At 35.3% G+C, this 10,499-nt stretch overlaps 1 protein-coding gene and 1 long non-coding RNA gene across 2 annotated transcripts in view; both read right to left on the bottom strand.

Moving 5' to 3' along the window:
- Positions 1–10,499, bottom strand: part of LOC106463394 (latrophilin Cirl-like) — a 122,064-nt gene that overhangs the window by 63,836 nt on the left and 47,729 nt on the right. The window lies entirely within an intron of this gene.
- The window catches only part of LOC111086753, a 16,758-nt gene that overhangs the window by 4,757 nt on the left and 1,502 nt on the right, over positions 1–10,499 (bottom strand). Inside the window, exon 2 of the long non-coding RNA XR_002611480.1 lies at positions 9,125–9,137. This is a non-coding gene — a long non-coding RNA (uncharacterized LOC111086753). The remainder of the gene's footprint in view (positions 1–9,124; positions 9,138–10,499) is intronic.

The following is a 10,499-nucleotide window of genomic DNA, read 5'->3' as shown; positions in this document are numbered from 1 at the left end:
TAGTACAAGTGACATCTACGTTCTAGGTATTCTCAACATCCCACAGTTCTGATAATGAGGCCATATTTCTGACAAAGAGAAACTGTTGATATCAGTTCCATAAAGTAGTACAAGTGACATCTACGTTCTAGGTATTCTCAACATCCCACAGTTCTGATAATGAGGCCATATTTCTGACAGAAAGAAACTGCTGTCGATAATGCTTTTATTTCTATAGGTAAAAGTTAACTATAGTTTTACAATATTATTTCTTCAATGCTCTTTGAAATTAAGCAGATGTAAAAGCTACACGTTTAGGTTCATTAAGTTATACATCTTAACTTATCTTAAACATCGCTTTAGTACGATAAACTATTTTTCCTATAACGTTAAAGCTACAAATTGAACGTCAAAATTCATTTTCTTACAGCATTAAATGACATTATACAATTATTTCAAGTGTCTGCCACCATTTAAAAATAATCTTTATATTCCTTTACATACGAAGCAGATATCACGAACAGACAATGGGAATGAGAAATTATAAACTAACTGGATAGCCAATTGATTATTTCGTGTTAAAAAAAAAGGTGCTTTTTTTTTCTTTAACACTTAAAAGCTCGTCAATCAACTACAAAGTCAAAGAACAAGATTAGGCTTGTTAGAGTGATACTGTGTATATTATATGTACGGTGTTTTCAGCCGTTTTTAATCATCGCACGAATCTATATTGATAAGGGCTTTGAATAATGTTTGGCACTGTTCCTACTAATTTATTCCTCTGAAATATTTAGCAGAAAATATGTTTAATATTTTAAATGTGAAGCCCAATATAGTTGAATTCCCCACTTGTCACTGGGTCATAACGGTTTCGGGGAATTCCACTCCGCTTAATATTTTTCAAATCCTATGTAACCATAAACTCAAAACAAAGATCGTACATATTTCAATGTTTGTTTATTTATCGTCAAGCGCAAAGATGCACAATATACTATCGCAGGGATCGAACCCAGGATCTAAGCGCTTATAAAAAAAAAAAACCTTAAGCTTACCGCTGATACATCTGGGCGACGTTTCTTACAAACTTCAGCGTTAGCTTACACGTGACAACTGACTTGGAAGAACGTACAAGTTAACATTCAGTTCTCGTATGACGATGTCTATTAAACCGTAATGGTTTTCTTTGTTTGTTCATATTTTTCCATATAATCTGAATTGTTTCATGTAGTCTTAGCTAGCCAGATAGATAGATATAGTACTTTATATAAGATATGATAGAAATGGCGTTCAATTTCACTGTTTTTTTTTTCTTCTGTTGTCATGGTAATGGAAACGTGCATCGTTTTCCCAGTGTCTCCATATAGCGTCACTGAGTAGCGAATCATTAGTTCTAAATGTAACTCGTGGAGCTAATACGAGAACGTTGTGGGGATGCACCAAACTTCATGTATTTGATATGTTTTACCCAAACCTTAATCGTAGTCATTTTCTAGGCTTCGATTCGTAAACAGAGAGAACATAAGCAATTGTAATTTTAGGAGCGAACGTCAAGCTGACGGAAACTTTAATAAGAGTGCCTTGGTCACTCCGGTTTATGGGATCACAGCAGTAACTTTAATAAACGTGTCGCTGTGAGTTACCCGTTCACAGCAGTAATTTTAATAAGTGTGTCTAAATAACTCCGTTTTACCGGTTCACGACAGTGACTTTAGTCAGAGTGTCTAGGTCACTCCGGTTTATGGATTCACAGCAGTAACTTTAATAAACGTGTCGCTGTGAAATACCCGTTCACAGCAGTAATTTTAATAAGTGTGTCTAAATAACTCCGTTTTACCGGTTCACGGCAGTGACTTTAATAAGAGTGTCTAGACCACTTCGGTTCACTGTTTTACGGCATTAACTTTAATTAGAGTGTCTAGGTCTTTCAGGTTTACCGGTTCACAGTTGTAACTTTAATAAGAGTGTCTAGGTCACTCCGGTTTATCGGTTCGTGGTAGTAACTATAATAAGAGTATCTAGGTCACTCCTATTTAGCGGTTCGTGGTAGTAACGTTAATAAGAGTGTCTAGGTCACTCCTATTTAGCGGTTCGTGGTATTAACGTTAATAAGAGTGTCTAGGTCACTCCTATTTAGCGGTTCATGGTAGTAACGTTAATAAGAGTGTCTAGGTCACTCCGGTTTACAGTAGAAATTACAACGTAATTCATACCCAATGAACGTGGACAGCTTGTGTGTTCATGTTGTTGGTAATCTTGGAGTGGAAAATAATTTTAGGCTTAACATTAGTCACGAGTATTTTTAGTCAATGTTTTTAGATGTACAGGATCAGCATTAAAATATAAATGTTTTAATTTAATCAATTGGCTAGTTATTGAGGATTGTAACCTAATTTTCTGTAAAATTTCGTAATTGTTATTTAAAATCATATTATAGCACTTAGTATTTTCAACTACAATTGGAATTTTACGTGACGCATGGGCTAAACGGACAGGTCAGTAATCAATAATGTACAGGCGAAGCGATCTATAATTTAAAACTTCTGACCAGCGGAAAAGAACAATCAATCAGTAGTAAACGTCGCTTATACTGTTACATTTAATTCAACATCGGGATAGAATATCACAGTAATAACGTCCCAACATCTCAAAGTGAGAAACGTGTTCAGCGCGTGGTTCGAACCCTGAACTTAATGATCCGCAGTCCGGCACTTTATTCAGGAGGCCACGCCCGCCCCTCCCCAAAAACTCACACACACAACACGAAAAGAGCGGATCATACTGAAATACACCTTTTTAGTTTTTGTTGTTGATCAAAGCCACATTAAGCTATTTGCTGTGTCAAACCCCGGATTTTAGCGTTGTAAGTCAGTACACTTGAAAAGTCTCATGTACGTTGTTGAGATAAAAGATGAGACAAGTTATAAAGCTATATCAGGTTTTTGTTGTTGAAGGGTTTGGTTTGGTTTGAAAGTCGTTACGAAGTCATCCTCAGGAGTAACGTCGAAACATGTAGAGTCGTCAACTTTTTGAAGGCCGTAGTTAGGCCTAAATAAAATGTTTTTAATTGTGTACCAGTTTAACGTTGAATATTATTTATGATTTTAACTTTATACACAAGTGCCAAAATACTATAATTAAAGTACAATGTTATTCAAGTTAACTTGAAATACACAGTTGTCTTTAAAATTGTTCTAAAATTAAGATATCCACCGATTCGTTTGATTGAGGATATACATATTGTTAATGCGAAGGCATGAAAACATCCTTCGTTAACAATCTGACAGCTGTAAACCTATTTACATTATCTTTTTTTCCATGTGAATATTTGTCAACCTTACACGGATTGATATTGTATTTAACGTTATATGCATGAGTTAGTTCTCTTTGAACACCAGATAAGATAAGAGAAAAAACAGCAAAATTAAGGAGCTAATAGTCCTGACGATGAGCGCATGCTATACTGTTTTGTAGGTGCACTGAAATTGTACGTTTATATATAAATAGAGAGGGGGGTGGAGGTAAGCTATTCCACTTTGTGTATACAGAAGTTCGATGTTACGATTAACTATAGATAGAAACACATAACACCACGCTCCTGTTCAATGACAAAATGTACATTCTTAGCAATGTGTGTGAAAGCTTGGTAGTCTAGCTGAAGTATTAACAAGATTGTGTATGCGAGAGTTAACAAGCTTTACGTCTCTCATGAAGTCTCACAATCCCGATATCTTGGGCGAAACTGAGTAGGGACACTTAGTAGCTTTCTCAAGATGGCGTAACTCAGCTTGTTCCTGTTTCCGCCTGAAAAAAAATTGCATTTAAAAAATAACTCTAAGAATTATCTGTTACAACTGGAATTTAATTATATGGTATCCATTGCAGGCAACTAAATATCTCTGATTTTAGAAAAATGGAGTGGTTGAAAATTAGCATTTAAGGAAGAAAAAAAAAGAAATATCATGACAATCAGAGTTCAGTATTTCTCGAGATTATTGTTACTAATACGAAACCATTTATTCTAAAATATACCGAAAAGTGACCAAGCTAGACATTTAGTATTTGAAAACAGAAAATATTTTAAAGCCGTTGTGTCGTTTTATCACGATAGTTTTATTTCGTTTGCTTTGTATCCTTCTTTATCGATATGTTTACTTATGGGATGGTCAGGTTCACATACTTTTGGTTTATAATTTATTAGTCAAATTTTGCGCAAAGTTAATCGAGGGCTATCTGCGCTAGCCGTCCCTAATTTTGAAGTGATAGACTAGAAGGAAACAAGTAGTCAACACCAACTCTTAGAATACTCTTTACCAACAAATAGTGGGATTGTCTGTCACATTACAACGCCCCCTCCCCTGGCTGAAAGCACCTTAACCATCAGGTGACGGGAATTTCGGTTTTTTATCATGTTGTTTCAACACTATTTATTGTTGGCTGGGTTGTTTTTGGTTATTAGGTAAAAATTAATGTAAAGTGGTTTATATTCCTTCATTACAAGTTCGATATTTACACGGTTTCAGTGACTAACGATAAGCTTAAATTCACAAGTCCTATTAAATATTTCTTCGTAGAGACACAGATCCAATATTCAAAACTAATCTAACAGATAAAATGATTAATAAATTATCTAACTCAGCACTCAATCATTTACTTTAACAGGCTCACAAAATCATTAAATCTCTAAAGTAAATTGTTTATACAGTTCAAATCATTACTTACAACTTAAATAAAGTTTTAGTTACTAAACCACACCTGATAAGTCACGTGACTTAAAAATCTCCCTCTAACAAAAAACAGCAATAAAAACATCTAAATTAAAAAAAAACATATCCTTTGATATTTCTATTCTATCATACTATACATACTGTACTACTTTTCATGCAATTAGGACAGAGGCGTATTGTGATGAAGTATATATATTTTCTAGTCTGAACTCTTTATCAGCCATGATATATACTTGTATTCACGTTTCCATTAAATAGTTTTCTATTCAGGTTTGTATTAAGTAGTTTAGTTTTTCTAACTGTTTTCGTGACTGTCTTATCTGAACGTTTGATTCATGGTCTGCCTCACCTTGAGATTCAGTTCTACATTACAATAATCGCATCATGTTCTGTTATAAGTACAGAAATATTTTCGTTAGACGTCAGCAAACCTTAATCAATTTAGTAGATGGAAATTTACCGTGCAATGCTTCTTTAAGTGCAAATATGATAGAAATGGCGCAGTTCACTTCAATGTTTTTAAGAATTTTCTTGAATAATAAAAGTACCGTATGTTATACTACTAAAACTACGTACACTATGAAACATGCCGCCAACCAAACATTATCTTTAAAAAAAAATCAACGCAATTACATTTTAAAGAATGTCAACCAGAATGGAAAAAAAAATGCACTTAACATAAATACCAGTACAGATAAATGAATAATGTGAATCCAAGAGATACAAAATGGCACCCGTAATAATATAAAGGAAAATGGCATCATTTCTTCAACCCTTCCTCTAAAAAGGACAAGAACAAAATTGTACGCTTATGATTTCTGCGTAATAAATTTGTCTTTCCAATATGTATTAATACTCATGCCATTTCAACCGGGGGTGCCAATAAAATCTAACACCAAATAATTCAGAGTTTGTTTGTTATGGATTTCGCGCAATGCTACACGAGGGCTATCTGTGCTAGCTGTCCCTAATTTTGCAGTGTAAAACTAGAGGGAGGGCGGCTACTCATCACCACCCACCGCCAACTCTTGGGCTACTCTTTTACCAACGAATAGTGGGATTGACCGTAAAATTAAAACGTCCCCACGGCTGAAATGGCGAGCATATTTGGTGGACCAGGGATTCGAACCCGCGACCCTCAGATTGCGAGTCGAGTGCCCTAGCCACCTGGGCATGCCGGGCGCTCAAAATTAGAGACGACTACCAGATCTAGCCCTAGATAACTGCGCGAAATTAAACAAACAAACAAATAACTTTGTAGAATTTCTTATTGTTAGTTTGGTGCTTAATTTAAAGTATGTTATGTCTAACGAAGAACTTCCAGAAACAAGGTAGAGAAAGATTCTTATTCTCTGCTTTCTAGATGTGACATGAGTAACGGCTTTAGTGAACCACTGCTTTTCATGTTATACTATACATGTAATGTCATCCTGCTAGCAGGCAGTTTGATGTTCGCCCGACTACTGTATAGAGAGTCAGGAACCAGAAACAAGGTAGAGAAAGATTCTTATTCTCTGCTTTCTAGATGTGACATGAGTAACGGCTTTAGTGAACCACTGCTTTTCATGTTATACTATACATGTAATGTCATCCTGCTAGCAGGCAGTTTGATGTTCGCCCGACTACTGCATAGAGAGTCAGGAACCAGGTGGGATTATCAGTTGGTCATGATGCAATACACGTTCAAAATTCCTGAGTTAGTCAGCTGTCACCTTAAAACAGGAAGCTGAATACCACGTTCTGTAAAGTTAACATTGACCATAACTCACAAATACATTTAAGTTCCTTCAGGCTTCTACAGTGAATTTATATAACGGAAGAGTGAAAATGTAAAGTCTGTCTGTGTGTCTGTGTTGGTATTATAAACAGTTGATATATTTCAATATCGACTTTAATTTCGTTGAATACTCTAGTCGATGAAAGTTCATTTTCCACGCTTTTTTTATGTAAATGTTTTTGATTTATTCAACAAAATTAATTTGTATGCTACTTTAATCAAGTTTATCTAACCGTTTCTTTTCTTTAGGGTTTTTTATTGGGTTTTGGAGATTACCCATTACATAATCTTAACTTACCGTTATTGTAGATCAATGAGAAGTAGAAAATGATCCGAGTCTGGTATGTACAAAAGGGTAAGCTTTAGCCATCAAAGCTAGTGTTAGAAGACATGCAAATGAGGGGGCCCGGCATGGCCAGGTGGTTAACGTGCTCGACTCGCAATCTGAGGGTCGCGGGTTCGAATCCTGGTCACACCAAATGAATTTACAATTTCTAATAATACTGAAAACGAATTCAGCGATATGAAAGTCCATTTTGTCACACTTTCACAATTTCTTTCCACCATCAAAAAGAGGTAAATATCGTGTTCTACAAAGAAGTACATTAACTTCTTCTAAGGCCCTTAAGAATAAGGCTTAATAATAAATTCTAAAAACTAACGCCTGTAATGAATTAAGTTGTTGTTTTTATCTACTTTTTTCATGAATATTTACAGAAGCTTTTTCATTTCATTGGATGTGAGTACTAAATGCATACTGTGTTTTTCTACGTTTATTAAGGTTTTTATTTGCATGAAAAAATGTGTATTGTTAATTACAACATCAAAAATAATTATTGAATTCTTTCTACTTGCATAAAACTGGATTTAAAAAAAAAAAGAAATATCGATCTAAATATTTTACTTTCGTGACATATTAAGCTTCTGCTTAATGACTGACTGCCATACGTAAAAATTGTAACATTTTTGAAAATGATTCCTGAGGGGTAACTTTGTGTAAATTGGTTAAGAGCTGGGAAGAATGAACTTTTTATAACAAAGAAGGTCACACTGAATGTAAATTATATTAATGTTAAAAATTAATACATATTAAAATTAAACAAACAAACAAAAAAAAAAACACCATAGTCATAGGAACCTATTGGATTGGTCGGGCTATAGTCCGACTTAAATGGCCCGACATGGCCAGGTAGTTAGGGCGCTCGACTCGCAATCTGAGGGTCGCGGGTTCGAATCCTTGTCCCACCAAACATGCTCGCCCCTCTCAGCCGTGGGGGCGTTATAATGTGACGGTCAATCCCACTATTCGTTGGTAAAAGAGTAGCCCAAGAGTTGGCAGTGGGTGGTGATGACTAGCTGCCTTCCCTCTAGTCTTACACTGCTAAATTAGGGACGGCTAGCGCAGATAGCCCTCGTGTAGCTTTGCGCGAAATTCCAAAACAAACAAACAAACAAAACTAAAATTTTGATTCTGTATGTATATCTGTATAATAGTTTACAGGGCGCGGGTTGTACCTCTGATAGAGCTCAGGATTTCGGAGCTCGCGAGTCGAGTTCGAATCCGTGTGATATCATAAACTTTCTCCAGCACTTTAATCTGTGGGTGTGTTATAAGTATAACAGTCAATTCCTTAGCATGGATGACTGGGTTGATGGAAGAAAGCCTCAGTAAATTTGCAGTAATACACATTTGGATATATTTACACCATCACCAAAAAAAATCACGCTTGTGATTGTAGCACTACTAATATTTTATAGCTTCCTGCAATCATCTATACGTTTTTATCTATTATTCTATAATTCCATCGCTTCAACTTTTTTCACTTATGCATAAGCATTATAAACCATATATTTTGTGAACGTTAAATATGTTCCATCACGAATGTAAATAATGTTGTCCTTTTACTATATAAACGGTTAACACCCTTGATCTCTTGTGATTTCTACTTTTTCAAATGTTTTCGTATGTAGTTGTGTCAGCTATTACGCATGTTATTAAGTATATATTGAATTTTACTTGACCCAAAGATGGAACCCGCTGAAAGCAGATACTAACGTGTGTGTTCAGATATTGAGATGTATGCTTGTACGTATAGCTAGCTGCATACGAATATGTGGAAGTTAAGACAGAAAGAAGCACCTGACAAGCACGTGCACATGACGTATAACCACCACCTGTTTTCATTTCACATTTCTGGCACAAATAAGCTATTCTACAAATGGTCCGATGACAATTTCAAACCGTTCTTGTACTGACAGTGGTAGATCACCATCGGTTACTGTAACAATGCAATCCTACCAACGTCCCTCGACCTATTTTGGTTCAGTGGCTGGAACTTCCTTAAAAAATCAATTCAAGAAAGAGAGGGAGAGAGAGAGAGATCAACTCAAGCCATAATTAGTTAAGACTCTACAACAGCTCCAAACCTACAAGGTTTCCAAGTTCCTGAAAACGCCTGGAGTAGCTCAATAAAGGCTTGTATTAGTTCAACCACCTATGATTTCACACTGAGATGCTCACGACTTCTCCCCGAAATAAATGTTTTGGAACACGAATCACAAAAGACACTAACGTATCTTAGATAATAATGGTTGACTTCTACAAATTGAAAGCAATCTCCTTTAACGAGACTTTCCACTCTACCAACTAAAATTCTCTTGAAGCAAGGAGATCAACAAAGGTGTTTTTATGACCAATGCTCTTGGCAATTACTTCCTTACAACATTACAGACGTAAATATTAATTTAACACAACATTACTTATTCAACCTAGAACACATGTACTGCCTACTCTCATGAAGTAAACTGCAATAAATTTTTCTTCTTTTGTGACTTGTAAACTTGTTACCGAAATGGCTAGATGAAAACAAACAAAAAACATGTATTGACGGCGGAATTCCAAATTTAGTTTCAAACAAATAAAAAATAAAATTTCGAAAGAGGTCTATTTATGAAATTACTGTTCCTATTAGTGTACTTCAATAATTGTAGTTATGTGAAAAATAAATAGTGTTTACATATTTGGTCATGTGTCAGTCAAAAACGTTCCACATCTGAACGTGCTTTGCTCGGTATAGCTAACAATGAAGAGCAGATTGTTTCATAACACGAGATACGGCCATTGCTCTCTCTCTATGTATGGCAAGTTGAATAGCCTTCGGGTTCCTGTCCTTTGTTAGGCACTCAACCATTCTTGTTGTTTTAATGATACTTTATATTCTATGGAACAAGTCGTACTGAACACAACTAATGACGTCATAGCTATGCCCCGCATTCAAATATTTGTATCAACAAATTGAAGTCTCCATTCCTATATGACGATAAACATGTAACAAGAATTCAGAATATAAAATACAAACATAGATCAAGAATTAAAAATGTTTACTCAGCTATATTTATAAAAATGTATATTGAAAATAGTGTATATTTTGCCAATTCATTACTTGTTTGTTTTTCACAAAATAAATAAATGCTGACGTACGTCTCCAAAGAATGCACCAATAATTTATCTACAAAGTTCTTTTAATATTAGGCCTACAAAAGATAATCACGTTGAATAAATAAATGTATAGGGGATTACTTGAAGTTTATATGTAAACCTTTAATACAGTACTTATTCGATAGATTTGTGCTTGAATCTAGTTCGGAGATGTCGCTAGGCGCTGGCACACGAGGCCCGTGCCCCAATTCTATTCGACAGTGCCCCGAATCCCCAGTTGATGTCTTGAAAAATCTGAATAGAATACCATGATCGATATCATACTGAAACGCCAAACATTCCCGCGCCTATGAGCCCGAACTCTGAATCTTTTAAAGCACAATTATTGTATTTTGGCATTTGTGTATGAAGTTAAAATCATAAATAATATTCAACGTTAAAACTGGTACACAATTAAAAACATTTTATTTAGACCTATCTATGGCCTTCAAAAAGTTGACGACTCTACATGTTTCGACGTTACAACGTCATCTTCATGTAGAGTCGTCAACTTTTTGAAGGCCATAGATAGGTCTAAATA

This window comes from Limulus polyphemus, unplaced genomic scaffold (genome assembly GCF_000517525.1).
Source record: "Limulus polyphemus unplaced genomic scaffold, Limulus_polyphemus-2.1.2 Scaffold1395, whole genome shotgun sequence".
In the NCBI taxonomy this organism is placed as follows: domain Eukaryota; kingdom Metazoa; phylum Arthropoda; class Merostomata; order Xiphosura; family Limulidae; genus Limulus; species Limulus polyphemus.
The sequence above is the reverse complement of the archived record's forward strand: the minus strand, read 5'-3'. Positions and strand labels throughout refer to the sequence as shown.